General features: G+C 42.4%; 1 protein-coding gene across 2 annotated transcripts in view; it reads left to right on the top strand.

Moving 5' to 3' along the window:
• The first annotated feature begins 8,862 nt into the window (after positions 1-8,862).
• Positions 8,863-27,135, top strand: part of LOC121277646 (tripartite motif-containing protein 2) — a 173,923-nt gene continuing 155,650 nt past the window's right edge. Inside the window, exon 1 of one of the 2 annotated variants that reach the window (XM_041187257.1) lies at positions 8,863-8,921. The gene's annotated coding sequence lies outside the window, so the exon portion shown is untranslated. Of the gene's footprint in view, positions 8,922-21,660; positions 21,681-27,135 lie in introns of those variants that run through there. The other variant, XM_041187265.1, reaches the window with a different exon arrangement.

The raw sequence follows: 27,135 nt of genomic DNA on the forward strand, positions 1-27,135 counted from the left end.
GGCCAGATCTGCTTTATTTTCAACTCACATCATATCCACAGTCTAGGATATAACACACAGGTGGTGGTTCCTGCTGAGATGGTAATCAGCCTTCATTATCTCCGCAACCATAGGAGATTATAGTTCAGTTTTTGCATTGTATCTTTTCCTTTGAAGTGTCTCTGTTTGAAGTAGGCCTGGACACCTTTTTAGGTGTGACATTCTGATCTCTGGACCAGTTGGTCAAGTGTAATCCATATAGGAATTTTCCAGCAAGTGGTTACATTACAATGTCAGCCATATTTTTCTTGTATACCCTTTTAAAAAAAAATGTATTGTTTAAAAGTTTAATATGTCCGTAAGTAATTTGGGGCTATGATCTGCGGTCATGACACCAGCTAAGTGGGAAACAGGAAGCAGGGGGATCAGCTGCCCATTTGGTATCCCACCCAATATCGCTATGTATTGGTAAGTCAGACAGGGTAAAAGTGGACAAAAGAGCCACCGTTCCCCTTTTTCGGCTTGGCAAGATTAGTTAACATGGACGTGCAGGAGTTTATATTTGATTGTTAAACAGTTCAAACTTTGTCATGGTTTCTTTACTTCCCCTGTCTTTTGTCACTTTTCTTCCCTTGCCTCCTCTTCATGGCATTGACTCCCTGTTATCTGTAGTTCTGAGATCAGAAAGTGGAATGTTGGCAAGCTATTCAACTGGAGGAGATCTCACAGCTGAAGCCAACTTGACCCAATTTCCAGCCAGAATCACTGATAGTTTAGAAGCTGATTACTCCCTCCCTAACCCACTGACTAACCCCTTGAGGTAATACATTTCATTTAAAAGGCTATAGCATGTCATGCTGGTTGGGATCTGGAATACACTGCCTGAGAGTTTTGTGGAGGCAGATTCAATTGTGGTTTTCTAAAGGGAATTGGATAATTATCTGAAGAGAAAAGATTTGCAGGGCTACAGGGAAAAGGCAGGGCAATGGGATGAGCTGAGATGTGCGATGCTCTCACAGAGAGCAGCATTGGCCCAATCCTTCTGTGCTGTAACCATTCTTTGAACCTGTGACTCTCTGCAGGAGATGCGATGTTTGAAACAATGGCCAGCGATTTTCTTGGAGCTGCCCTTGTTCCATCACAATAACTTTGCCAGAAGTACAACAGAAATTCTATTTACCTGTCTGGACATAATTTCACCTGCACATCAGGTTACATTGCAGTGGGCAGAATGGCACCAGCTCAAGGGAAATTCCCTGCCTCTGTGGGTGACTTCTTCATGTTTCAAAAACAGTTTTGCACCACGTCTGTGCATTAAAGATAAAATGGCCTATATCACTGCACCATTGTGGCATTAGGGGCCTGACATTTGCACTGTGAAACTTTTATTCTGGACAATTTCACCACTGTGGTTGGGATGTCTTATTTGTAACCATACAGGATATGTGGCAAATGATAGTCAAACCGGGAGAGTTTGCTGCATTCTGTATTCTCCCATTGCAGCTTCAAATGTTAAATGAATGCAGTGTGGCTGACTGCAGCTGACTTGTGTGGCCCAGCTGGTATCCAGTTCTGAACCGAACATAATGTCAGCCAACAGTAAGTTGTAGTGGTGCAAATATGTGTTTGTTCCACTTTCTCTAAAATATGCACAGTGGTCACACCCATAGGGAGTCTATCACAGTTCTTCTATCATTGCTTTTCTATCACAGGTCTGTAACACTTGTCCCACAGCTAGACATTTCATTTCCCACAGGCCGATGCTAACAAAACATGCAGTACCCTAGTCTCACAAGACGATCATCGCCATTTCCGACAATGCTTTTGTTCTGCCTGCAACCATCCTTATTGCAAAGTCACACTGGTTGTCGTAAGACTGAGAATGAATACATGCTGCTCATAGAATTTCATACGGCACAGAAGGAGACCATTTAGCCCTGCGCTGGCTCTTTAATAGAGCTGTCCAATTCGTCCCACTCCTCCACTCTTTCCCTTTGGCCCAGCAACATTTTTCCTTTTAACCAATATATCCAATTTGCTTTTGAAAGTTAACTTTGAATCTGCTTGTGTTGAGCTGTGATGAATGACCACTTTGTCTCATGCACCAGAGTGCTGCTGCTGTCTATGCAACCGTACACCTGAAATAAACCACAGCTAACACAGAGAGGAGGGAAAAATAGGGCAGAAAACCAGAAAAATATTAATATTCTAAATATTCTTGTATGATCCTATTGCTTCATAGAAAATGTGAAAAAAATTGATTTCTAGAATGCTTTACAGGATTTGTTCTAAAGCTGCGTAAATCAATGGCAGGTACTTTGAAGAACCCTCCCTCATTTTACATTTATACTTTCCACACTGCTAGCAATTTGAAACCCTTTGATATTTTTGTATGACCACATGGTTGTTCTCATTATTAATTACATTGAATCACATTTGTGTCAATCTAGGTCAGTTATATCAGGTACACACTGCACTGCTTCATCCATTTTAATAGCAAGAAGCCATATTTATAATTTTATACTTAGGATGAAAACTGAGGTCTTACAGTGATGTTTATCTTCATATTTCATGGCATTTCATGATAAATCTGTGCATAAGACAAGATGGCCATTAATATCAGATGTAAAGTGCCATTGCTTTTCACCAAAACTTAGGTTAGACCTTTGCTCTATTATGGTGAGTTAAGGACCAAATCTGCAATCCTGTGTTTAATCCAGTTAACCTCACCATCCTCCTCCACTGTCTGAAGAAGAGTCATATGGACTCGAAACATTGGCCAGGATTTTCCCCTCGGCGATTTGGGGACGGGGCCCGCTCACCGAGGGGAAAATGACGCGGGATGACATCGGGAGGAACCCCCGACATCATCCCGGTCCCTTTAAATATTCACGAAGGCGGACGGACAGCGAAATCAGTTGTCTGCCTGCCGACCTGTCAATGGCCAATTAAAGCCACTGACAGGCTAATTAACATTATTAAAGACTCTGCCTGGCCACCCTTTAGGCTGGCGGGCAGGCCAGGAGCCCCAGCCAGCTGCAGATTATTAATGAAATTTCATCCACTGGCAGGATGAAGCTTCATGTCAGTTTTTTAAAACTTTAATAAATTTTATGTGTTTATTATTAACATATCCCATGAGGGGGACATGTAAATAATTTTAATATTTATCTATTTTTAGAGTTTACTTACCTCTCACGAATCTCCCTGAGACAGGATTTTGCCTCAGGGAGCAGTGCGCTCTTTCAAGTGTCGAAAGAGTGCACTTTGACAGTTGGGGAATCCCTCCACCCTATGCCCTTGCTGTCTGGCAGGCTGCTGGGTGGGCCTTAATTGGCCCGCCCACTCAAAATGGCGGCAGGCCCGGTTTCGGGCAGAGTTCAGCTGGCCGCCCGCCCGCCGCCAAGCCAGTGGGACCCACCCACCCATCGAGGTAAGAATTCTGCCCATTAACTCTGTTTCTCTCTTCACAGATGCTGCCAGGCATTTTCTGTTTTTGTTTAAGATTTCCAGCATCTGCAGTATTTTGCGTTTACCTCTCCACTGTCGTTCAGCTGGTTGGGACTGCATTCACCTGGTTCCATTCTTATCTGCCTATTCATAGCCAGCGGATCACTTGAAATAGCTACTCTTCCTGCTCCTGCACCATTAGCCCTGGTCTTCCCCAAGGACCTATCCATGGTTCCCACCTTTTTCTCATCTACATGCTGCTTCTCGGCAGCATCATCCAAAAGCACAGCGTAAGTTTTCACATGTACACTGACAACACCCAGCCCCTACCTCACACCACCTCTTTCCACTCCTCCACTATCTCTAAATTATCAGACTGCTGATCCAATATCCAGTACTGGCGGAGAACAATATTTTTTCCAATTAATTAAGGAAAGACTGAGTCCATTGGCCAGTATTTTATGCCCCCACCGCAGCATGTTTCTCCCCGACGGATGCAGCGAGCCATTTAAATCTCCATTCAGTTCGACAGGACCATAATATCCCATTGAGCGGAAGGGGCCATAAAATCCTGGTCATCGGTTTCAGTCCCCACTTCAACACCATTACCTAGCTACCGACTCCATTCCTCACCATGGCAACAGTTTGAGATTGAACCAGACTGTTAGCAAGCTTTGTGTCACATCTGACCCTAAGATGAGCTTCTGACCTCATATTCACACCATTACAAGATTGACCATGTGCATCTGTATAATATTGCCTAACTTTGTCCTTGCCTCTGTTTATCTGCTGCTGAAAACCCTCGTTCATGCCTTTATTATGTAGGAACGAAATCCCCTCCAACTCAGAAATTTATCAAATGTAATTTCAAACCCACGGACATGTTTTGACCTCATGACTGGAATGATAAATTTCAAAAAGATAAGCTGCAGTCAGCAGTACAGGGCTGAGCAGCAAGAGGTTAATTCAGACATTTAGTGAAAATACAGTGACTCATCAAAAGGGTTTGGACATTGACTAACACAATCAAGGAGTCTGATTACCCAATACAATAGCACAAAGGACATATCATCAACACAATACACTCAAGGGATTATTCAACCGCCACAGGCAATAGTACTGGACTAGGGTCATTCAAACCCTCATTAACTTTGGAGCCAAGTGCTGATACTGTGCTAAACAAAAACAAAAATAGCTGGAAAAACTCAGCAGGCCTGACAGCATCTGCGGAGAGGAACACAGTTAACGTTTCGAGTCCCCATGACTCCTCAACAGACTCGAAACATTAACTGTGTTCTTCTCCGCAGATGCTGTCAGGCCTGCTGAGCTTTTCCAGGTATTTTTGTTTTTGTTTTGGATTTCCAGCATCCGCAGTTTTTTGCTGTTACTGTGCTGTTTCTGTGTTATTACTATGCCACTTCAAACAGCAAGAGAATTGCTTATACAATGAGAACTGATAATATTCGGCTGGATACACCTTCCATGGAAAACTCCATATTGTTTCAACCAGCAGGAGCTGATGATATTTATCTGGACTTTGCATGGAATCAACTAAATGGGTATTGGAACAACAGGAAATATGTTTTAACATGTCTTGAGTTAAATTATTATAAAAGAAGAGCAGATCCAAATATCTGGGCTGCAGTCAGAAGAAGGGTCGAGTTTGGACACCTTGACTCAGCTGTGTTGGCGATTGTAAATTTCAGCCAAATCGCAGTGATAATGCTTAGGGTTTTGTGAAGGTTTGAGGCAAAAGCTTGGTTTTTTTTGCCGGTACCTTGTAACTTGTTTCATGATTTAGTGATATTGGTCTGAGGGTTTTTTTCTTAAGGTTTCAGGACAGGATGTGGCATTTTATAAGTTTTAACTGAGTTTTTGGTGACTTTGTGTCGGGTACTGGGAATAGGTTATTTGAAATTTTGGGTTTCATACTGTGGGGTTGTGGATGATTCAATAAAGCAGTTGCGAATTATCAGAAGAAACGTGTCTCACTGGTCATTCTGTTCAAGCCATACACTTGTGAATCTGGTGTCACGAATTTGAGTGTGGGGAGGGTCTCTGAGGGAAAATGGGAACCCCTACAATTACCTCTAGACTTAACTATTCCAATACATACCTAGCTGGCTTTCCACATTCTATCCTCTTTAAACTTAACATCATCCAAAACACTGTTGCCTGTGTCCTTACTCGCATCAAGTCCTGTTCACCTATCACCTCTGCGCTCACTGACTTACATTGGCTGCTGGTCAGGCAATGTCTTAATTTCAAAATGCTTATCCTTGTTTTCAAAACCCTCTATGGCCTTGTCCCTCCTCCTTGTCCCTCTTTATCTCTGTAATTTACTACAGCCTGATAACCTCTGATATATTTGTGCTCATCTAATTCTGGCCTCTTAAGCATCTCCGATTTTAATCACTCCACCATTCATAACCATGCCTTCAGCTGCCTAGATGCTAAGCTTTGGAATTCCCTCCCAAAACCTCTCCAACTCTCAACTTCCCTTTCTTTCTTTAAGATGCCCCTTAAAATTGAACTTTTTGATGAAGCTTTTGGCCATCTGCCTTAATAATGCCTTAAGTGGCTCAGTATCAAATGTTGCTTTATAACACTCCTGTGATGTGACTTGGAACACACAGCCCCTGTGCACATGCAGCATCCTTCAATGTGCTCCCTATAAGCTCCCCACTGAGAGCACAAAATCAGGGAATCAGGTCTTTAATGTATCATGTTGATCTGAACAAACAAACATGCATTTATAAACCACATTCCTCATCCCCAGGTCATACCAGAGTGTTTCACAGCTGATGAACTACTTTGGCTTTGGCATGTAGTCATTATTCTGGTGTAGGCAAACACAACAGTCAATTTATACATATTAAGTATCCACAATTAACAGTGAGGTAACTGGCAAGATAATCTGTTTTGTTTGAGGGATGAATGTTGGCCAGGGCATGGGGAAAGCTCCCCTGCTCTTCTTCAAATATTGCTATGGGATCTTTCACATCAACCTGAACAGACAAGGTCCTTAGATGAATGTCTAACCTAAAAGGCAGATTTTTGAATAATGCAAATATATTAACCCTCTTAATTACTATTTTAATCAATTAATTAATACATCCTTGGAGAAATGATTTACAAATATTTATTGTTAACGTTATGTCTCTTGAGAAGATTTGTGCCATTAACTCATTTATCTTCAAACTACACTATGTGAACATCAGTCAATGCCTGATGCATTCATGTGCAGTTCCTATGTCTATTATTTAAAGGGGGAATTAACCCATTTATTTTAAAAGAGTAGACAAGATGATTGTGTTAAAGAATCTTAAATATTTGTGGCCTATTTCTTTACATGTGCAAAATAGGATTTGTGTCAAGTTAATTATTTTTGTTTCGCTGAGCATAAACCTTCTCTGTTTCCTTTTTTTTTGGTCACCCTTTGACCAATCATGATCAAGAGAAGTGACAGAGTGGCCTGTTGTTAGGCTTTATTGCAGCATGGCTCTGAAACCGTTTGGCTGGAGGTGCTTGGAGCAGCACATAAAATCAGGTGGTGGAGGGGAGGGGGAAGCGCTCAGATTTTCTCCTTTGGGAAGAGAATAGGGTGTGTTAGCTGGAAAAAGGGTAAAATTAAAGCTAACATTTAAAAAAAAGACAGCGAGATTTGAAGAATAGCAAACAAGTGAGAAAAACATCAAGGGACAAGCACAGGCAAAATGTTTAATTCTTTTTTCATGTATTTTGTGCACCATTAATTCCTGATGTTTAAATATATTTTGCTGTAATCGGTATCACAGGATGTAAATTGAAAAATGAACAGTATCCCTTAGCCCAGAAACAAAGAAGTTTCTCAGCACCTGCCCTGCCATTTCCATAAATCTTATGATGGACTTATATACTTCTGTCAGTCTGTATGAGTAAAATGAATAGAAAAGCAATATGTCCACGCTTATTAGAAAAAGAGGCTGGGAGAAGCGGTAGAGATGAGGAAGATACTCAAGTCTATTGTCTAATACTCAAGTAACTATTTCTAACTGATGGTGAAAGGATGTGAAAAGCTCTTAGTCGTGAGAAAGGCAAATGCATTTAATTTGCATTTGACCTTATACATCATTCAGGTCTGAGCAGATTTCAAGCCTGTCAATCCTACCTATGAGAGTTTGCACCATACCTCTTCAATCCTGGTAATTGCTTTCCATCTTACCAGGACTAAACCCTTAACAAAAAAAAAATCAACAGCTTCATTGTAGAATAAGAAAATATGCTTTTCCTTCATGAATTTTTAATGGAAAGATGTTCATGTTTGCTGGAACTGAAACCTTAACTGTAGGGTTCCTGATGCTGTAGTATTGGCGGGTCAGGGAAGTTCCCTTCTGTTATTAGGCGTTTTCTCTTATTACAGAGATTTATAGCATACCTGACTTGCTGGGAGTTAAACATGCTGCAAATTACCATTATGATGCAGCTTACAATCCATCTTACTGGGTGATTGCAATGGGAATACTTAGGATGCCATTCTGCAACCTATCCAATCCTTTGATGCCAAACATATTTTTATGCAAGGTCAGTCATTCTTGAGAGAGAAATCATAGATCTAATTATATACTGTTTGTCTGATGTACATCCTCTTTGATTCTGTTAGCTTTTTTTTTTCATCCTTCAACTGTAATATTTAGAATTCAAATACAGAGGTAGCTACAGACAGATGTCATCCCTACATTTTGTTAAATTAAGTAGGCACATTTCCCACATTATCCTTCTTTTAAGGAAAAGAAAATGCTCCTGTAGGTGGGAAGACCTTTTTGTTAAACGGATACATGTGAAATTGCCATGGAAACAACCTAATGGAGAAGCAACTAGTTCCCATGGTTACTATGGCAACGGCTCTGAAGAGACAGGTTCTTCAGCAGGAAATGAGGTGAATATTAATAAGTCATTTTTTTTTAGCTATGTTATTGCTGCATTTTCTATGAATGGTTTTGTAAGCCCTCTTGCACATAAACAGCTGCGTTGGAGGACAGTCAGTTGCTAGGTCCTTACTTGAAATGGGCCAAGCCAACCAACATTGCTAATGTAAGATATTAGTAATTGATCTTTATCAATATAAAAATAAACTGCAGATTTCTACTTGACACCAATTTGCATGTCACAATATTCATTCAACAGTTAAAGATATATTGGCGCACACTGAAGTGATTTGATTTCTCTCCACCAGGTAACCTTGCATCTTCTTTACGAATGCAGGTAATTTCATTTTCATTATCTCTGCCCCCTCCCTCTTTCATGAAGGATCATGACGTGGATAATAAAGCTGGCAGCTGCTCCTTGATACACATGGGGACCGAGCATATGGAAAACAGTAGATTTAAGGAAGCAGCTTTGTTGTGCTCTCGTGCTGAAAGCCAGATATACAACTCTCTCTCTTTCCTTTTTTCTTTTTTTAATAGCTTTTGCTGGAACAATGCACAACTTTCACTAGTACATTTCTACATGTAAGTACACTGGGCTATTTCATGCATTCAGACTGCAAATGTTTTTTTTTGTGGAGGATCCTGTGCAGTTCAGTTTAGCCAGGCAGATATTTTGTGGTGGAAAAAAAGATTGGCAAATGAGCTGTGAGGGGGTTTATGTAGAATGTGGTAGATGGCTAGAATGTGTAGTATTCTTTTAAAGTTGAAAACTAGACAGGAGGTGAATGGATTTTAAGTGTTTTTGAGAGTCTGGTGCACTCTTTAATGCCATTAAACAGTTAGCATTTCAACCATGCTGTCCTTCTTCACCGATCAGTAGGAGACTGCAGAGCACTGAAAGGGATAAAGCTGTCAGGTCTGACAAAGATTACTTAAAGTAGGAAGGAGTTAACAAAACAAAGGGGTGGGGTCAGCTAATATTAGAAAATATAAGATTTTATTTTGGAAAAAAAGAGCCCTGTCTTTCAGCCAGTGTGCGGCTTCTAGTTTGGCTAGCACAGTACAACGATAAAGATGATTGGTAAGACGTGTTTTGAATAAGTGATCAGCAGCTTTCTGCTTTGCTCAGAGAAAGGGGTGCAGAGGAGGCTGCGGATACACAGAGGCTTGGTCCATGGTGTTTGGAGGATGGGGTTAGTAGGTGCTTCCATTTTCACTGCGTTACTTTTCATGACAAGAGACACCTTTCAGTCGCATTGAAATGCTGCTGCCCCTGTATGTCACATAGGGTCAAATAGCCGTGAGCAAGAGTGCTCACATCAAAGCAAATCCAGATCATCATTTAAAATCTGTCACGACAGATGGGTGAGGTTTGTGCATTGCTGTATAATCCATACTGATAGCACACGGTTAGTGCTGATGCTCATTTCCTTCATGTTCATTGATGTTTGTTTCGAAATGTTGTCATGCGATACAATGGTAAGAGACTTTACATAAAACTAAACAAATTGTGTTTAATGCAATGATATTAGATGCTACAGCATCGCTTGTCTGAAATGTGAGATCTTTTTCTTCACTAAATGAGCTGGTGTATTCTTGTTGTACAGTTTTTGCATAGTAAAATATTTTTATTCTAAAATATAGTTATTGAAACCGGTCAGCTTTTCTTCATAGTTTGTGAAAATTTTATCAATCTTAGAGAAAAGGGATGGGGAAGTTTAGCTTCAATCCTTTAACTATATAGATCATTTTTGCTCTGTCTCAAGTGTCGCCATACATATAATATAGTCATACATTTTACTTTGTTAGCGTCCTAAACGTTTCATTTAACTAATGTTGTCAGAGCTGAGATTATAAAATTTTAATGGTTGCTGTATTACAAAATTGATATTGCGTTATTGCAAATTGGTTAGCCCAGTTCAGTTTCCATCTTTGTTGGGTATTTTTACAAGATTGTTGGGCGTTCCAAGAGTCCTGATTTTTTTTCCCCTGATTAGTTTTCCCCATTTGGTCTCTCCAAGCTCAGATTTTTTGTGTAGGTGGTCAACTTGCTTCCAAGCTTCCAACTGAATTGACCATTAGGAGACGTGTAAGAGGAGTCTACTGATGATGTCTACTCTATATTTCCTCCCTCCTCACTGTGGCCTTTGCTCTGCACTTCCTGGGAGCAGCACTGTAGAGTGGAGAACCAAACCTGTGTCCGACCTTTCAAACCTGGAGCCTGTTATTCAATGCTGCTCTGCTATAACCCGTGTAAATGAAGAGACAAGGATTTCAGTGCGCAGCATTCTTAGGCAGATGGCGACACTCTGGTAACAGGATTGTTTTCTTTTATTCACCTTGCAGTTTTTTTTCTGTCCTTCCCTCAGTGTTGCTACCTGCAGCCATGCTTCTTCCTTCAAGTAGGAAGGAATAATAGATGGTCTGGTCTATGTGTGAACTACAATTTAAAACTACAAAATATTTTTCAGGTGGGGTTGTAAGAATCTGAATCAATAGGATTTTTTTCAGATTTGACTTAGTTTTATTAAAGTTTTTAAAAAATGTATACCTGCAAACAACCTCTTGATCATGCAATTTTTTAAAGTTCCTGATGAATATAGACAAAGCTTAATACATGTATAGTTACACTATACTATTTGTTTCAGCACCATTTCAGCCATACCAGAAGACGAAAATGAATACTTAGAAATGACTGGTACTGGTCCTAACTGGAGTTCTTTTTTAAGGTATACAAAACCAGTTCGGACATTTCATGCATCAGACATTTCCAAGTTTTACTAGTTTTTCCTGACCTTTGGCTGGGCAATGCATACCCTGGCCGGGGACTCCTCTGGGCGTGTTGTCGATTAGACTGTTTGGCCAGTTGACAATGGCGGTATTCATCCTGGGCAGCAATGATCCTTATTAAAGAGGGCTACCTCACTGCCACACTGCCACTTTACCTAGTGGAAGCTAATCAGATTAATGGTTATGGTTTGGCTGCCTAATGGCACAATCACAATTTTTTAAAAAAGTCATTTATCTCGTTGAAGTGAAATTTTATGAAATGTGAAGGAAACGATGACAATTGAATGGCATGGATGATGCATAAGTTAGATCATGTCATTCCTCTTCTACCATCTGGTTTGGCTGTCACTAAACTAAGGCAGCTGGGCTGAAAGCCTGCTCATTCTCTGATGGCTCTTAAAGGTCACAAGTAAAATTAGGCAGTGAGATTAGGTAGCTTCAACTCAATTCCCAGTGCTTGAAAGGTCACACAGCACCAAACTGCTCATAATTCAGCCCTAATCAGAGACACGGTATGGATAAAGTGTTTCCAATGAGTGAAAAACCATGCATGCAGAGCAGAGATATATGACTGCAATAAAAAAATGCCCTGTGAGGATAATAAGGCAAGTTATTGGAATAATCTAGATGGAACTCTGTACTGCAGCCAACCTGTGTTTACCTGACCATTCAGGCAGTGCTAAGTAGGATCACTAATCTCACAGAGCAGGGAAACATTCATATTTCACAAACACTATGGGCTGGGTGTTAGCTCAGAGGCAGCGAGCAGGTGGGTCTATTGAGTTGGGGGGAGGAGTGGAAGAGATCATAGGGGGAAGTGTGTTTGAAAGGAGTGGCAGGGGGGATCAGATGCTGATTGGCCATAAGGTCTGATCGCGGGAGGCATGAGTTTTCTGGTAGCTTGTTGGGTCCAGAGGAAACACTCCTGTTCTTCCTGGCCCACGAACAGTATTGGATTCAGCCCTTGTTGTCGCCTTTCACCTGCTGAGTTTCCTGAGCTCAGGGAAAGCTGCCTGATGTGAGTTAAAAATTGAATCTCTGTTAAATTGAAAGCAGGCAGTCTCAGCCTCCTGTGAGCGGATTAGTTGTCTGCCCCCATCCCGCCCTCAGGCTCAAAATGGGTTGGGCTCATGTTCAGATTTTTAACTTTTTAACCTCCCACTCGAATGAAACCTACCTGTTTTAGGGGTTAATGAGTACAAAAAAATCTGAATAAATTCATAAAATAAGGCAGAATAAGATATTTATTTCTAAAACATTGGATCAAACTAAGGTTGCCAGTAGCATCTTTCTATTAACAATTACTTTGAAGCAAGGTCCCTATCTCCCAACAGTAGCACAGCCTCTCTATAGTTTGCCTTGCTGCTCCATCTGGCTTGAAAGGTGGTCTCTGCGGATTTGTCAGTTTGGAGATATGCTGGTATAATTCCATGAAAGCCATTTGCACAGGCACATACTGGGAAAGAGGGCAGCATTTCATTTCTTTGTGATGATATTAGTTCAGGTATGAGTTAATGATTTGCTATAGGATTCTGTGACACTGCCAAAAATATTGCTGCAGCCTGTTTAGATCGAGCGGATCAAGGTCACTGTGTTGTTTTGCAGGGCCGTGTGAAGCAGTAATTTTCTTTTCTCATATTACTTGCTGTCTGTTTAGACATAGGACTTAATCTCTGCATGCCCCATTACTTTTTGACTTTGTTGGTTTGAACTTGGGATAGTCAGCAACGTGAAAATGTGGGTCAAAAAATACATGTGTCAGAAGACATCTTTTTGAGTTGCGTTTGTAGTGTGATGGAGCCTATTTAAGAAGTACAAAGCTCAAATCCTTTTTTGAACTGGAAGATCAACTCTCTACCTGGGGTACTGAACCATAGGCCAGAATTTTCTGCTTCCATTGGCAGCCGGTGTCTTGGTGGGCGTGAGCAGACAATATGGTGAGAAGGCCAAAAATCGGTTTTATGCAATCGTGAAACCAGTTTGCGATCATCCGCTCCACCAATCCATGGTGGGCCGCGTTTCCCACCGCTGCACTTCAGGAACCTAATTTCAATACTTTAGCATCTTTAGAATCATCCCCCCACGCTGGACCACCCGGATCATGCCGATGTGTTTCACAACTGTACACAAGCGACGTGCACCTGGCGAGCTACACTTCACTTGGGACTTCAAGGTTTGTTTACCTACCTTGCTTTGGGCAGGACTCACAGTCATCACTGCCAGGCTTCATAGACAACACCACATCACTTTTAGGGGGGTTCATGGGCAGGTCTTTACCCACCAGACAAACTGTAAGGCGGGGTGCTTTTCATGGCTACAAGGCTAGGGCTTGTTTGGGAAAGGGAGAGAAATCACCTCAGGCAAGGGAAGGAGCTGCAAGGCAGGAGTTGTACTGGAGAAGGGGAGTACCCCAGAGTGTGTGTGAGGATCTGTGCAAGTGGCCTCAAGATTATGAGGGCTGAGGAGGCCAGATGAAGATGTGAGGGTATGTGTGAGAGAGTGAGTGGTGATTTCCCTTGAACTGGCAGTGAGTGAGATGCTAGTGAATGTGTAATGGGCTCGAGTGTGTGAGTTTAGAGTGATGAGATGGTTGCCTTACCCTGACGGCACAGATGAGATTATTCATCCTCTTTTTGCACTGGATGATCAAGCTCTTCTGTGCAGCATTGGCACTGACCACCACTGCCACTGCCTCCAAGTGGGAGTGGTGAGGTTGCTGGACCTCCTGCAGCCAGAGTGGGGGAGGCAGACATCACGGTGGGCATTCAGAAAGGCATTCCAGTGACGAGGCACTGAATTTTTCTTGGTTTTCAGGGCCATGTCTTCACTGGAGCAGTCCTGGGTTGCAAGCATTGAGAACTGTGAAGGTGACTACAGTTTAGATATGGCACCTGGATTGTGGAAATGGTGAGGTAATGGCATGGCAGGTGATTCAGAGGCTGCCCACCAATGAGGCGGTGTATGTCCTGTGGCTGCATAATTAATGAGGCAGGAAGGGGATGATATGGTGCCATTGCAGGCGGTGGGTCAAAGGTCTTTTTTCACACTCGCTACTGCACTTAGTGCAATTCTAGGATGATTCACCCATAGACACCAGGAAGGTTCCAGACTTGATTTCCTGAATATGTTGAACTAACTGACATCAGAGATAAGGATGGGAATGTTATCATTGGCATCCACAGCTCTGAGCTAGAGAAGGAAAATAATGATTAACTATCCAGTGTTTGCAAAGTGCATATTAGGTGAGGACAGGATTGAACCCAATTGATATGCTCTTTATGATTGAATAGCCACTCATCGTCTGTTATATTTGAAGACTGACCATATTCGAGATCCAAGAAGACTGTGATACCCATGGAACCATGCCTCAGTGAAGAGTTCAATTACTTCAGCAGAGAAGGAAGTGGAAAAATTGGCATAAAAAGTGTAATATTTGAAGGTATAAAAAGAAACTACAGTGCAAATGCAACAAATTGAAGAAGACATGGGGCTGGAAGTAGATAGTTTGGTGATGGAAAATTTCAGATGCTAATTGGACATGAGTTTAGACTCAAGGGGTTGGAATTTAGTGTGATTTTGGTCTTTAAACACATGTTCAAAGATTAATCCTCAGAATCAAAGGCCTATTAGTTTAGCAACAGGAAAAAAACAGAAACACACCTCGAAAATGCTTCATAAGCAGGAGGGAAAATAGCAGACACCGAGTAGATGGGAAAAAGGAAATGGGGAAATAGTTTGCACTGAGCTCAGAGACATAATCAATGAGGGTTTTGAGGTTTTTGCAAGCAGATAAAAGGAGGTAACAGGACAGAGAAAGCCAAGGAGGGAGATCCAAAGGATAGGGGTGTAGTGGCTGGAGCAAGGATCATTGATGGTACAACAGAATGAATGGTGAACAAGGAGTTGCCCAGAATCAGAGAATGTACGGTGGGGGGAGCAGGCAAAGTTAGGATGGACTGAGCTGTAATGGATACTAAAGAGATGGTGACAGATGCATTCCTAGCATATGGCACTCTGACAGGAGGGTGTGACTGGAGTACGAGTCCATGCAGGCGAAGCCATGGGTTGCAGTATTCTGAATACAAAGGAGGCCAGCTATAAAAGAATTGGCAAAGTTGAGCTTTAAGATAATATTGAGTTGATCAGAGTTTCAGCAGCAGTTAGAAGTAGTATTAGAGGTCGACAATATGCCTGGGGATAGAGGGAAGCAACTTTGGTAATACAGTGATTTGGGGGGAGGGAGCTAAACTTGGGGTCAGATTTGACATCTCCAGACTCAGTCTGAGGTGACATTTGGAAGACCAGAGACACACAGGATAGAGAGGAGGCTTTAACATGGAGGGAATTTCAAGGAGGCAGAGGACAGAGTGACTGTCAAACCCAGCCAACATCACCGGTTTGAGGCCCAAATTATTTTAACTCCCCACCCTCATTTGCATGAAACTGGCCATCTGACCGCCCCCGAGGGAAGTGGAGAGGCAAGTGGCTAGCTTCAAGTCGGTCAAAATCACGAGTCTGGGAGTTTTCCCATTGGTACCACGGTAAATCACGAGGAGGTGGATCAGGACTGTTTCTTGGGTAGAGGTGGGAGATAACCTGAGGCACCTGTAGTCCAGACATAGAAGCAGTACTACTCCACCTGGCCCTATTAAGAAAAGATTCTGACTTATCTTGAAGTGCTTCTTCTTCCTCCATGCCGGGTTTTACTAAGCAGAACACCTTTGGTAAGCAGTCCATTCAAAAGTCTATTAAAATGCTATTGGGGACCTGATAAAACCCTGATTTCCCTTTATTAATGGGGCTTTCACCAGAAACAGTTGGGCTTCCCGAGTACCTAAACAAAAAGCCCAGTTAAGAAGGTAGCATATGGAAATTGTGTGGTAGCAGGGTGTTAAGTCTTTGCACAGATGTTTGAATTGTGCAGCCAAGTAAGGTGGGTTATAATGCCCCTTGATAGTTACAATTTAGCTGGAGAAAGTTTTGGATTAGTCTGGGTTTAATGTCAGACAGATAAATAAAGAATGCCAGATGAATAGAGAGGCAGAGAACTAAAACTGAGTATTATCACCTTACATGTAGAAATGGATCCCATGCTTTCAGATGATATTGTTGAGGGATAGCGATTTTACTGGGAAAAATAGCAGTGTCTTTAATAAAGGAAATAATTTAGGAATGTAAGGTAAATTTTTTTATTTTTTATTCATTCACATGATGTGGGCTTCATTGGCTGGGCTAGCATCTGTTGCCCATCCCTAGTTGCCCTTGAGAAGGTGGTGGTGAGCTGCCTTCTTGAACCACTGCAATCCATGTGGTATAGGTACACCCACAGTGCTGTTAGGGAGGAAGTTTTAGAATTTTGACCCAGCAACAGTGAAGGAATGGCGATATATTTCCATGTCAGGATGGTGAGTGACTTGAAGTGGAACTTCCAGGTGGTGGTGTTCCCATGTATCAGTTGCCCTTGTCCTTCTAGATGGTAGTGGTCGTGTGTTTGGAAGGTACTGTTGAAGGAGCCTTGGTGAATTCCTTCAGTGCATCTTGTAGATGGTACACACTGCTGCTACTGTGTGTTGGTGATGGAGAGAGTGAATGTTTCTGGGTATGGTGCCAACCAAGTGGGCTGCTTTGTCCTGGACAGTGTTAAGCTTCTTGAGTGTTGTGGGAGCTGCACTCATCCAGGCAAGTGGGGAGTATTCAGCACACTCCTGACTTGTGCCTTGTAGATGGTGGACAGGCTTAGGGGAGTTAGGAGGTGAGTTGCTAATTGCATGATTCCCAGCCTCTGACCTGCTCTTGTAGCCACAGTATTTATATGGCTAGTCCAGTTCAGTTTCTGGTCAATGGTAATCCCCAGGAAGTTGATAGTGGGGGATTCAGTGATGGTAATGCCATTGAACATCAAGGGAAGATGGTTAGACTCTCTCTTGCTGAAGATAGTCATTGCCTGACACTTGTGTGTCGCAAATGTTACTTGCTGCTTGTCAGCCCAAGCTTGGATATTGTCCAGGTATTACTGCATTTGAACATAGACTGCTTCAGTATCTGAGGAGTCACAAATGGTGTTGAACATTGTGCAACCATCAGCGAACATCCCCAGTTCTGACCTTATGATGGAAGGAATGTCATTGATGAAACGGCTGAAGATGGTTGGGCCTAGGACACTACCCTGAGGAATTCCTGCAGCGATATCCTGGAGCTGAGATGATGGACCTCCAACAACCACAATCATTTTCCTTTGTGCTAGGTATGACTCCAACCAGTGGAGAGTTTTCCCACAATTCCTATTGACTCCAGTTTTATTAGGGCTCCTTGATGCCACATTCAGTTAAATGTTGCTTTGATGTCAAGGACAGTCACTCTCACCTCACCTCGGGAATTCAGCTCTTTTGTCCATGTTTGAGCCCAGGCTGTAATGAAGTCAGGAGCTGAGTGGCCTTGGCGGAACCCAAACTGGGCATCAGTGAGCAGGTTATTGCTAAGCAAGTGCCGCTTGATAGCACTGTTGATGACCTCTTCCAATGCTTTACTGATGATTGCGAGTAGACCGATGGGGCGGTAATTGGCCCTGTTGGATTTGTCCTGCTTTTTGTGTACAGGACATACCTGGGCAATTTTCCACATAGCCTGGTAGATGCCAGTGTTGTAGCTGTACTGGAACAGCTTGGCTAGGGGCGTGGCAAGTTCTGGAGCACAAGTCATCAGTACTATTGCTGGAATGTTGTCAGGGCTCATAGCCTTTGTGGTATCCAGTACCTTCAGCCGTTTCTTGATTTCAAGTGGAATGAATCAAATTGGCTGAAGACTGGCACCTGTGATGCCAAGGACTTCCAGAGGAGGCTGAAATGGATAATCCACTCAGTACTTCTAGGTGAAGATGGTTGTGAATCCTTCAGCCTTCTCTTTTGCACTGATGTGCTGGGCTCCTCCATCATTGAAGATGGGCATATTTGTGGAGCCTCCTCTTCCAGTGAGTTGTTTGATTGTCCACCACCATACACAACTGGGTGACAGGTCTGCAGAGCTTAGATTTGATCCATTGGTTGTGGGATCGCTTTGCTCTGTCTATCACTTGCTGCTCATGCTGTGTGGCACGCAAGTAGTCCTGTGTTATAGCTTCACCAGGTTGATACCTCATTTTTAGGTGTGCCTAGTGCTGATCCTGGCATGTCCTCCTGCACTCTTCACTGAACCAGGGTTGTTCCCTGGCTTGTTGGTAATGGTCGAGTGGGAGATATGCCGGGCCATGAGGTTACAGATTGTGCTCGAGTACAATTCTGCTGATGGCCCACAGCACCTCATGGATGCCTAGTTGTGAGTTGCTAGATCTGTTCGAAATCTATCCCATTTGGCACGGTGGTAGTGCCACACAACATAATAGAGGACATCCTCAATGTGAAGGCGGGATTTTGTCTCCACAATGACTGTGCGGTGGTCACTCCAAATGATACTGTCATGGACAGATGCCATCTGCGGCAGGCAGGTTGGTGCGGATGAGGTCAAGTGTGTTTTTCTCTCTTGTTGGTTCCCTCAGCACCTGCCACAAACCCAGTCTAGCAGCTCTGTCACATAGGACTCCGCCAGCTCGGTCAGTAGTGGTGCCTCTGAGACAGTTTTGGTGATGAACATTGAAGTTCCTCACCCAAAGTACATTTTGCGCTCTTGTCACCCTCAGTGCTTCCTCCAAGTTGTGTTCAACATGGAGGAGTGCTGATTCATCAACTGAGGGAGGGTGGTACGTGGTAATCAGAAGGAGGTTTCCTTGACCATAAAAACAAAAAAACTGCGGATGCTGGAAATCCAAAACAAAAACAGAATTACCTGGAAAAACTCAGCAGGTCTGGCAGCATCGGTGGAGAAGAAAAGAGTCGACGTCTCGAGTCCCCACGACCCCTCGACAGAACTTGCGTTCGAGTCCAAGAAAGAGTTGAAATATAAGCTGGTTTAAGGTGTGTGTGTGGGCCCCCCACACACACACCTTAAACCAGCTTATATTTCAACTCTTTCTTGTTCTTTCCTTGACCATGTTTGGCCTGATGACATTAGACTTCATGGGGTCCAGAGTTGATGTGGAGGGCTCCCAGGGCAACTCCCTCCCGACTGTATACCACTGTGCTGCCTCCTCTGCTGGGCCTATCCTGCCAGTAGGAAAAACTATGGGCAAAATGCTCATGTAAATTGGTATTTATGACAAGTAGGTTATGGGTACAAATTTATCAGAGTTGACACTTAAGTATAGTACATACAATTTAGAAAAGATGTGGTAAATTCCTCAACAGGGGACTTGTGTTAAAATTGAATTTAAGGAAATTTTAATGACTTTAAAAAAGGCAAAGCAGAGTTTATATTGTTCAATAAAATTATCATAGATTAAAATTTTATGACCAATCGAAATTATGTGAAAATTGTTTTTGTTAATGCTGAAGGCTTAAAGCAAAGTGTATTATCTCAATTTCTTTTCAAAAAGACACTTATAGAAAAGGTTGTTAATTACTAACAAAATTGTTCTCTGCAATGACTCTAAACAATGATTTAATATTTAATTTATTTTAAAAAAGCAAAAGAATATTTCACCCATTTTGTTGGAAAATTTTTGAGTATGCCTGACCAGAGGAAGATACAAATAGAGAATCCAGCACAGATAGCAAGTTAGGTTTTTGAAAATGTGAGGCAGTCAGGCAATAGGATGTAAGAAGGTTGCAGTGTCGGAGAGAATAGTCGTAAATAATTTTGGCTCAGTGAAGCCTGACCTGTGACCATGAGGAAGCATTAGCATTTTTATTATTTTGCATCATTACACCAAGAAAAGTTTTAATGACTGAACTATGTGACTCTAACCCTAGCACTTTGTATGTTGACCCACTGTGAAGTGAAGCAATTTAGTAATCTGTGTTATTCCCTCCCAAGTATATGCTCGAACTGCCTTAGGGGTGGAGAAGTACAAGTATGAAAGGCATGATTACCTGATTTGGGTCACAATGTGGGGAGAGGGGTGGGAATAACCTTACAAGCAGATATGGGAATGTATTATCAACTCTTGTAACAATAAGATGCTCAGTGTGCTAACAGGAGTGACCGACACCGCTGAAAAATATCTATGGCCAAAATGAATTTGTAAGAAAACTGTCTGGCGATCGCCAAGACAATTAACATGTGTGAAGATAAATTCAAATAGGTGAACTGACAAACCATAAATATTAGCATGAACACACTTGGCATATTGGGGATGTTTCCAGTGGACAGGATATATGGCAGGGTAGGGCAGGTAGATCGATCTTAATTAGAATACTCTTGGATAGCATTAAGAATCAACCACGTAGTGTGGATTGGAGTCACCAATAGGCCAGACCAGGTAGGGGTGGGATCTTCCCTTTCCTAAAGGGCAAGTGAACTAGTTAGGTTTTTACAACAATCAGCTTTTAATGATCATTTTCTGGTACAGCACTCAAATTATCAGATTTTTATTATATCTACATTTACAACGTGCTCTGCTGGGATTTGAACTCCTAACATAAGGAAAGTGTAGGCCATTCAACCTCTCAAACCTGTTCAGACAATAGCCGCTCTGATCTGTTATCTGCTTCTCCTCTGTATCACATGATGCCCCTACCTATTAAAAATTTTATCAATCTCAGTTCTGAAAATTTCAATTGACCCAGCATTCACAGTTTTTAGAGGGAGTGAGTCTCACATTTCCGCCACTTTTTCTTTGAAAAGTTCCTCCTGATTTCACTCCTAAAAGGCCAAGCTATAAATTTAAGATTATGCCCTCTTGATCCAGGTTCCACATTTAACCAATTAAATTCCCTAATCAATTAAAGTACCTCGAGTAGATCACCCCTCAGCCCTCTAAATTCAAGGGAAAACAAGCCAGGTGTATGCAAACTGTCCACATAGCCCTTTAAACCCTGGTATATCTCGTGAATCACTGTTTTCATGCTAATATAGGTTGCTAGCCCAGGACCAAAGCCATACACCACATTTTATAATCAGTAAATATTATCGTCCTTCTGGTATTACCTTTCTTCTTTCTACAGCCCCCTTGATCTGTATGGACAGCCTGGGAGGAGAGAGGGTGCTATGTTTGTGAAAGAAAGTTCCATTTCCAAAGGCAGTTCAAAAATTTTGACTGGAACCTCTTAATAAATGTTGAGGAGGGTTGGGGTGCTACCTGACGTTTAATAAATGATCTTTAATTTTCTGCTAAGCCAATGATCTCTTGGTTTACAGCTAATTTTTTGAATTTAAGAGCCTCCTCAACAAGCCAAAAGATAGGCCAGGAATTTTAGGATGGCAGGGTTTCCCTTCCTACCATCTGAAGTGTGTTCCCCGCCGACACCATCTGCTCCGCAGCGGTTTCACACTCTAAAGGGCATTAATTGGCTGGATGCGAGACTTCCGCCCCTCACTCGGGAGGAAGTCCCGCCTTAGAGGGCTGCCGCTCAATTTGATTGGCCAGCAGCTCTCTGGTCCATAAAGTGCCAGAAGCTACAGTGGACAGGACTGGAACTGCAATCAGTCTGCAGAGCCTCAGTCCCGGGATTCCAGGATGAGGTATGTTTTGGGGAGTCTGAGGGGATATGGGGTGTTGGTGGAGAGGCTCGGGTGGGAAGGAAGGACCTGCTGTTGGAGGCTCCCCCACTCCCCCCTTCCCGCCGAAGGCCTGAACCCAATTTTTTTTCCCGGCTTCCCCCAAACCTGGAACTCCTCCCACCAGCCTGAAAACTGAGGATGGGCAGGAAATGGCCCTTTAGTGGTCAATAATTGGCCACTTAAGGACCTCAGTTGGTGTAAGGGCAAGGCCTCGCCCATCCCAACGTAAAATTGCAGTGAGGTTGGGGTGGCGGGAACCCAGCAGGAAACTCATCCGAGGAATTTTAGTCTCACCCCCCACCTAAGGATCGTAAAATTCTGCTCCTAATTATTCATTTTAAATTATAGACTAGTGGAAATGGCATCTTTGAGGAAAGATGAAAGTAAACTGCTTTTCTCATTTCTTAGAATTGTTCAAAACCATTCCGCTGTTCCTATGGGATACTTTGGGGAGACTTACACTGAAGAATGCAATTAATTCCACCAATGTAGAATTGCACTCCAAGCTGCATGAAGCACTGCGTCCAATAATATCCACAAATCAACAGTGCTGTTTCCTTTTCTCAGATGCACTTTTTTGAATCTTTTTTAAAGAGGGCAAAATATTTAAGGGGGAAAATAAACAACACATTATAAACAACGTATTATTGAGTTTTCTCTGACAAGGTACATGATTAATTTACACTGCATTGAAAGTGTTTAAAACATAGATGAGGTGTTCTCAGCATTGATTTTTCAAGAAAGCTAATTGAGGATTTTCTCATACTTCTGTTAGTTAGAATGAATTCAATTTTTCAGCTAATTAAAGATCTTGAATTGCAAATGAAAAAGACTGTATTTGTGTGTTATGACTTGTGATTTTTCTTCCCTTAGTCTGCTTGTCCTAAAGGCATTGACTTTTGTCAGGGTACAGCTCCATGGGCAATGGTAGAAAACACATTCACTCACACACAATTACAGACACAGAAAGAGGCCATTTGGCCCATTGCATCTACTACAGCTTCATAGGCAATGGTAGAAAGTATATTCACTCACATACATGGGAAAGAATTTAATGCCCTCCCTGAGGTGGATTTGGAGGTGGGGAGGACTCTGCCGCTTTCTGCCTCTGCCCCAATTAATTCTGAGGTGGGAAGACTTGTGGAAGCTGGCAGCTTTCAGGGCGGGACTTCGAGCCCCTGGTTACTTGAACCCAGTGATGACCTGCCGCTGGCCACTTCAGTGCCTTATTGGCACTTAATAGGCTGGACCCTCTCCAAAGGAGGCAATGCGGGACTCTCACTGGCTCTGCAGCCAGCAGGCAAGACCCCTATCAGCTAGATTAAATACTACCCATAGAATCCTAGAATGATATAGCACAGAGGGAGAGCATTTGACTCACTGCATCTGTACTGGCTCTTTGGAAGAGTTATTCAATTAGTTCCATTCCCTCTTGAAAGTTACTTTGAATCTGCGTCCACCACACTTCCAAGCAATGCTTTCCAGTTCACAACTCTACATTTAAAAATTCCTCTTTAAGGTGTTGATGCCCAGAATTGAATACATACCGTAGCTGAGGCCTAACCTGTGTTTTATAAAGCTTGTGCATAACTTCCTTGCCTTTGCACAGCCTCTATTTTGAAAGCCAAGTATCCCATATGCTTTTTTTAGTAGCCTTCCCACCTTGTCTTGCCACCTTCAAAGATTTATGTGCATACACCACCCAGGTGTCTCTGCTCCTGCATCCCCACCCCACCCACCCCTTAAAATGGTAATATTTAGTTAATATTGCCTTTCTTTGTTCTTCTTCCTAAAATGAATCACTTCACACTTCTTGACATTAAATTTAATCTGCCACATACCTGCCTATTTCACCAGTCTTTTTATGACCTCCTGAAGCCTATCACTATCCTCCTCACTGTTTACTGTCATCGGTAACTTTGCAGTTCTGTCATGCTACCCAATTTCCTACCAACTGTGAGGGAATACCACTGTACACTTCCCTTCAGTCTGAAAAACAACCATTTGTCACTACACTCTGCTTTCTGTCCCTTTGCCCATTTTGTATGCACACTACCAAGGTGCCTTTAATCCCATGGGCTTTAATTTTGATTAAACTTGGAGAATTTAAGAACTCTTTCCAATTCTGCCCTAACCTTGCACTGTATATTTCTGGGTAACTGTGCTCACTGAGTAAAATGTCAATGATTAAAGTAACACGGAGGTTGAGGGTTGGAAGGGAAGAGTGTCTTGAACTTAAAAGGAGAGAATATGGGAGAAACTGGGTTCTGTAGTACTCATTTTAAGATTCTATGCAACCTTCAAACACTTGAAAATTACATCAACAATGCACACGCACACTTCCAAAAGGAACTGCGGCAGAAACCAAGGAGTTTGGGCAAATGCACCGACTGACTGCCAGCAGCAAGCAGCTCAGGCAGGTTGTGACATCAGTAAGTGTGCTCAGCTGACTTAATGCCACAACCAGCTTACTAAACTCACACAGCTGAACACGAATTTAACTGCTTGAAGGAGCCCCACTCTCCAACCCTCCAGAACACTATTTAAAGGGATCATAAACTACTTACAAGCTAGATTTTCTTCTGGCTGCTGGTACAATAATGAAGCTTTCCTATACTTGCTCAAAGGTTGAATCCTCTACAGCGAGCGGTTTGGCCCTTGCTGAATTACTTTTTTGTTCATTTAAAAGCTTGTGCTGAAACCAGTTGCTTTAGAAATGGCTCACTTGATAGGACTTCCTCTGAGAATTGAGCATGATTGGACCATGAAGAGAGGCCATGCAGGGCAGGACAAGCTGCTAGAAGAAGGAAGAGGAGAAGGTGGAGAAGGGCTCTCAGCTGGAGACCATATCTACTGAGGTCCTTAGGAAGCAATTCTCCCACTTCAATGAGGATATCACAGGAGATGTTTTTGCTGCACAAAAGAGGTTGTGACTGTAATTTGCCAACTGCTGTAGCCACAACTGCAACCTTAAAGTAAGGCACGTACCCCATTCCCCATGGCCCTTTCCTTTTTATATCTCTGAGTCCTTCTAGGTTGCTATTGAGATATAAGTACACTGTATGGTGGGCTCGGAATTGGAGGAGGGGAGAATTAGAGGGAAATGTGACTTCTTACACTGGGGTCAGAGGGAGGACTATCTCGCTGCAATGAGGCTGGGTGGGGTGGGGGAAATTAGAGGGGAGAGTGTCTCCTCACACTGAGGGTGTGGGGGTTAGTGGGGAAAGGTTCTCACACCGAGGAAGTGGAGTGAATAGTGGGGAGAGTACTTCCTCACACTAGGTTGGGGGAGTTGGGGTGAGGGGGAAAGTGTCTATACATACTGGGGGTTTGGGAGTTAGACAGGAAAGCATGCCCTCACACAAAGATGAGGGGGGGATGCTAGTGGGGAGAGTGTACCTGTGAACTGGAGGCTAGAGGTATTTGATGCCCCTATGAGAAGGGATGAACCCTCTGGGAGGGAAGGAGACTTTAAGTAGCTTTTGAGGAAGTTTGCTGATTATGAGAAATATTCATGAACTCAAATTTTGCTTATTTTTCCTGTTTTTAAGGATTATCAGTTAAGAAATTAATGCAGTGTTTGCACTAATCCTGAATGCACCATTTCTAATGAAAAATTTAAGCATTTGCCTCGAGAACGTATCTCCGAATCCTCCCTAGGATGGTGCCTGGCAGTGGTGCAGGAAGAGGGCAGTATTTAAAAGCTGTGGGGACAATTCAAAATGTGTTGCTTGTGCCACTGATGGTTTTTTTTTAAGTAACTATTATGCGAGCGAGAAAGGTCAATATCAAAGAATAAAACAATTCACCTTAATTTCATCTCTCCCACTCAGACAGACTGTATGCAAACAAGATCTTTCAATTGTCAAAGACTTATTTGGTTTCCAGGTAATTGTTGCTTGAAACCATCGCTAATGCAGTTTTAAAAATGTCTGATTTTTTTTCATTATAACAAGACTAGGTTACACAATTAATGTAAAAATTACAAAAGTGTGTCAAGGATAGATTCTGCTCATCGGGTGTTTAACACTGGCAGTCACTCAGTTCACTTGTTCCAATGTTCCTCAGTGCTATTTTGTTATATATTCATGGCAACCTCCAGGCGTTATTAGCACTCTCAGAGATAGAAACCCAATGCTGCTGCAGCTACTCAAATACTCAAGGTGGCCATTTTGTGTCTGTAACAATGTGGTTCAATGTAATGCTTGAGATTACAGCTTCATCGAGGTATGGAACTCTCAAATTTAAAGGCTTGTCAGTTGAGGTATTTATTACTGCCTGTAATCTGGCAAACTACAATTCAGTTTTGTGGGCCTGAACTGAGGTGGCCCATGATGATTCACAAGTCCATGAGAGGAGATGGGCTTCTTGAGTGATGCCTCACCCTCTATCCCAACCCCTGCCAATTAAAGGATGTTTTCCGAAATCTGACATGTAGTTCATTTGAAGGTGTGCAGTCTGTCTCCACATTCTCTACTTCTTTCTTAAAGGGGAAACAACCAGCATCCAAAGACAATGATGTCTCACCTTCATCCCTCTGAGCATCTGCTGAAAATCATTAGTCTGGCACCTCAGAAACACTGCCATTGCGGGACAAGTGTTAAGCTATCATTGAAAAGGCACAAATGTAGGCCTTACACAGTCAGAAGGCTGTCGGATTTCTTGCCAGTGAGATATGTTTGGCGCTGATGGCACATATGCAGAATAATATGGGGCTAGGTGGAGGAATGCCTGTGTGAAGGATTAACAAACCCATCTCCAAATGGTGGCCCTGAATGTTGTCCAGGAGAGCCTCATGTTAACCAAGGACTGAGATGAACTGGTTGCCAATCGGGGATATTATGGCAGGATTTATGCAATAACTTCATATTTGAGGTTTCTGTTATGAAGTGTGACTGTGGTTATTCCACTGTTCAGTTCAAACACTGCTAAGAGCGATCAAGTAGGTCCACAAGAAAGATTGAGTACCAGTGTGTAGGGGCTGGAAGTCACCTAGAATTCCTGTGGTAACCCTCCTGATCCTCTTCCCTCTTAGTAAGGTCCAAATAAAACCCTATTGGTTCCCGCAGCCGAGATTGCAGTCATAAAATTAAAGTAATATCTGGTAAAAAAAAAATTTTAAAAACACTTCAAAGCAATTTAAAGTCCTTGCAGATTCTTTAAAATTTGTAGATTCTTTTAAAAACTGAGAAATTTTAAAGAAAGATTAAAAAGCCTTATGGATATCTTACACAAAATTACAAAAAAAAATTAAGAATAATTAAAGACAATTTTATATAATAGACATCAAAAAACATAATTAATGAGCCCCATGACCTTCATATGGCTGATCGCAGACGGGCTTCAATGCACCAATCCCTGAGATGTTCTCGGCTGCTGGCAATGGCTGAGAGACCTGTGGCCCTGTATCAAACCC

The sequence above is a fragment of the Carcharodon carcharias genome, chromosome 1 (genome assembly GCF_017639515.1).
Source record: "Carcharodon carcharias isolate sCarCar2 chromosome 1, sCarCar2.pri, whole genome shotgun sequence".
In the NCBI taxonomy this organism is placed as follows: Eukaryota; Metazoa; Chordata; class Chondrichthyes; order Lamniformes; family Lamnidae; genus Carcharodon; species Carcharodon carcharias.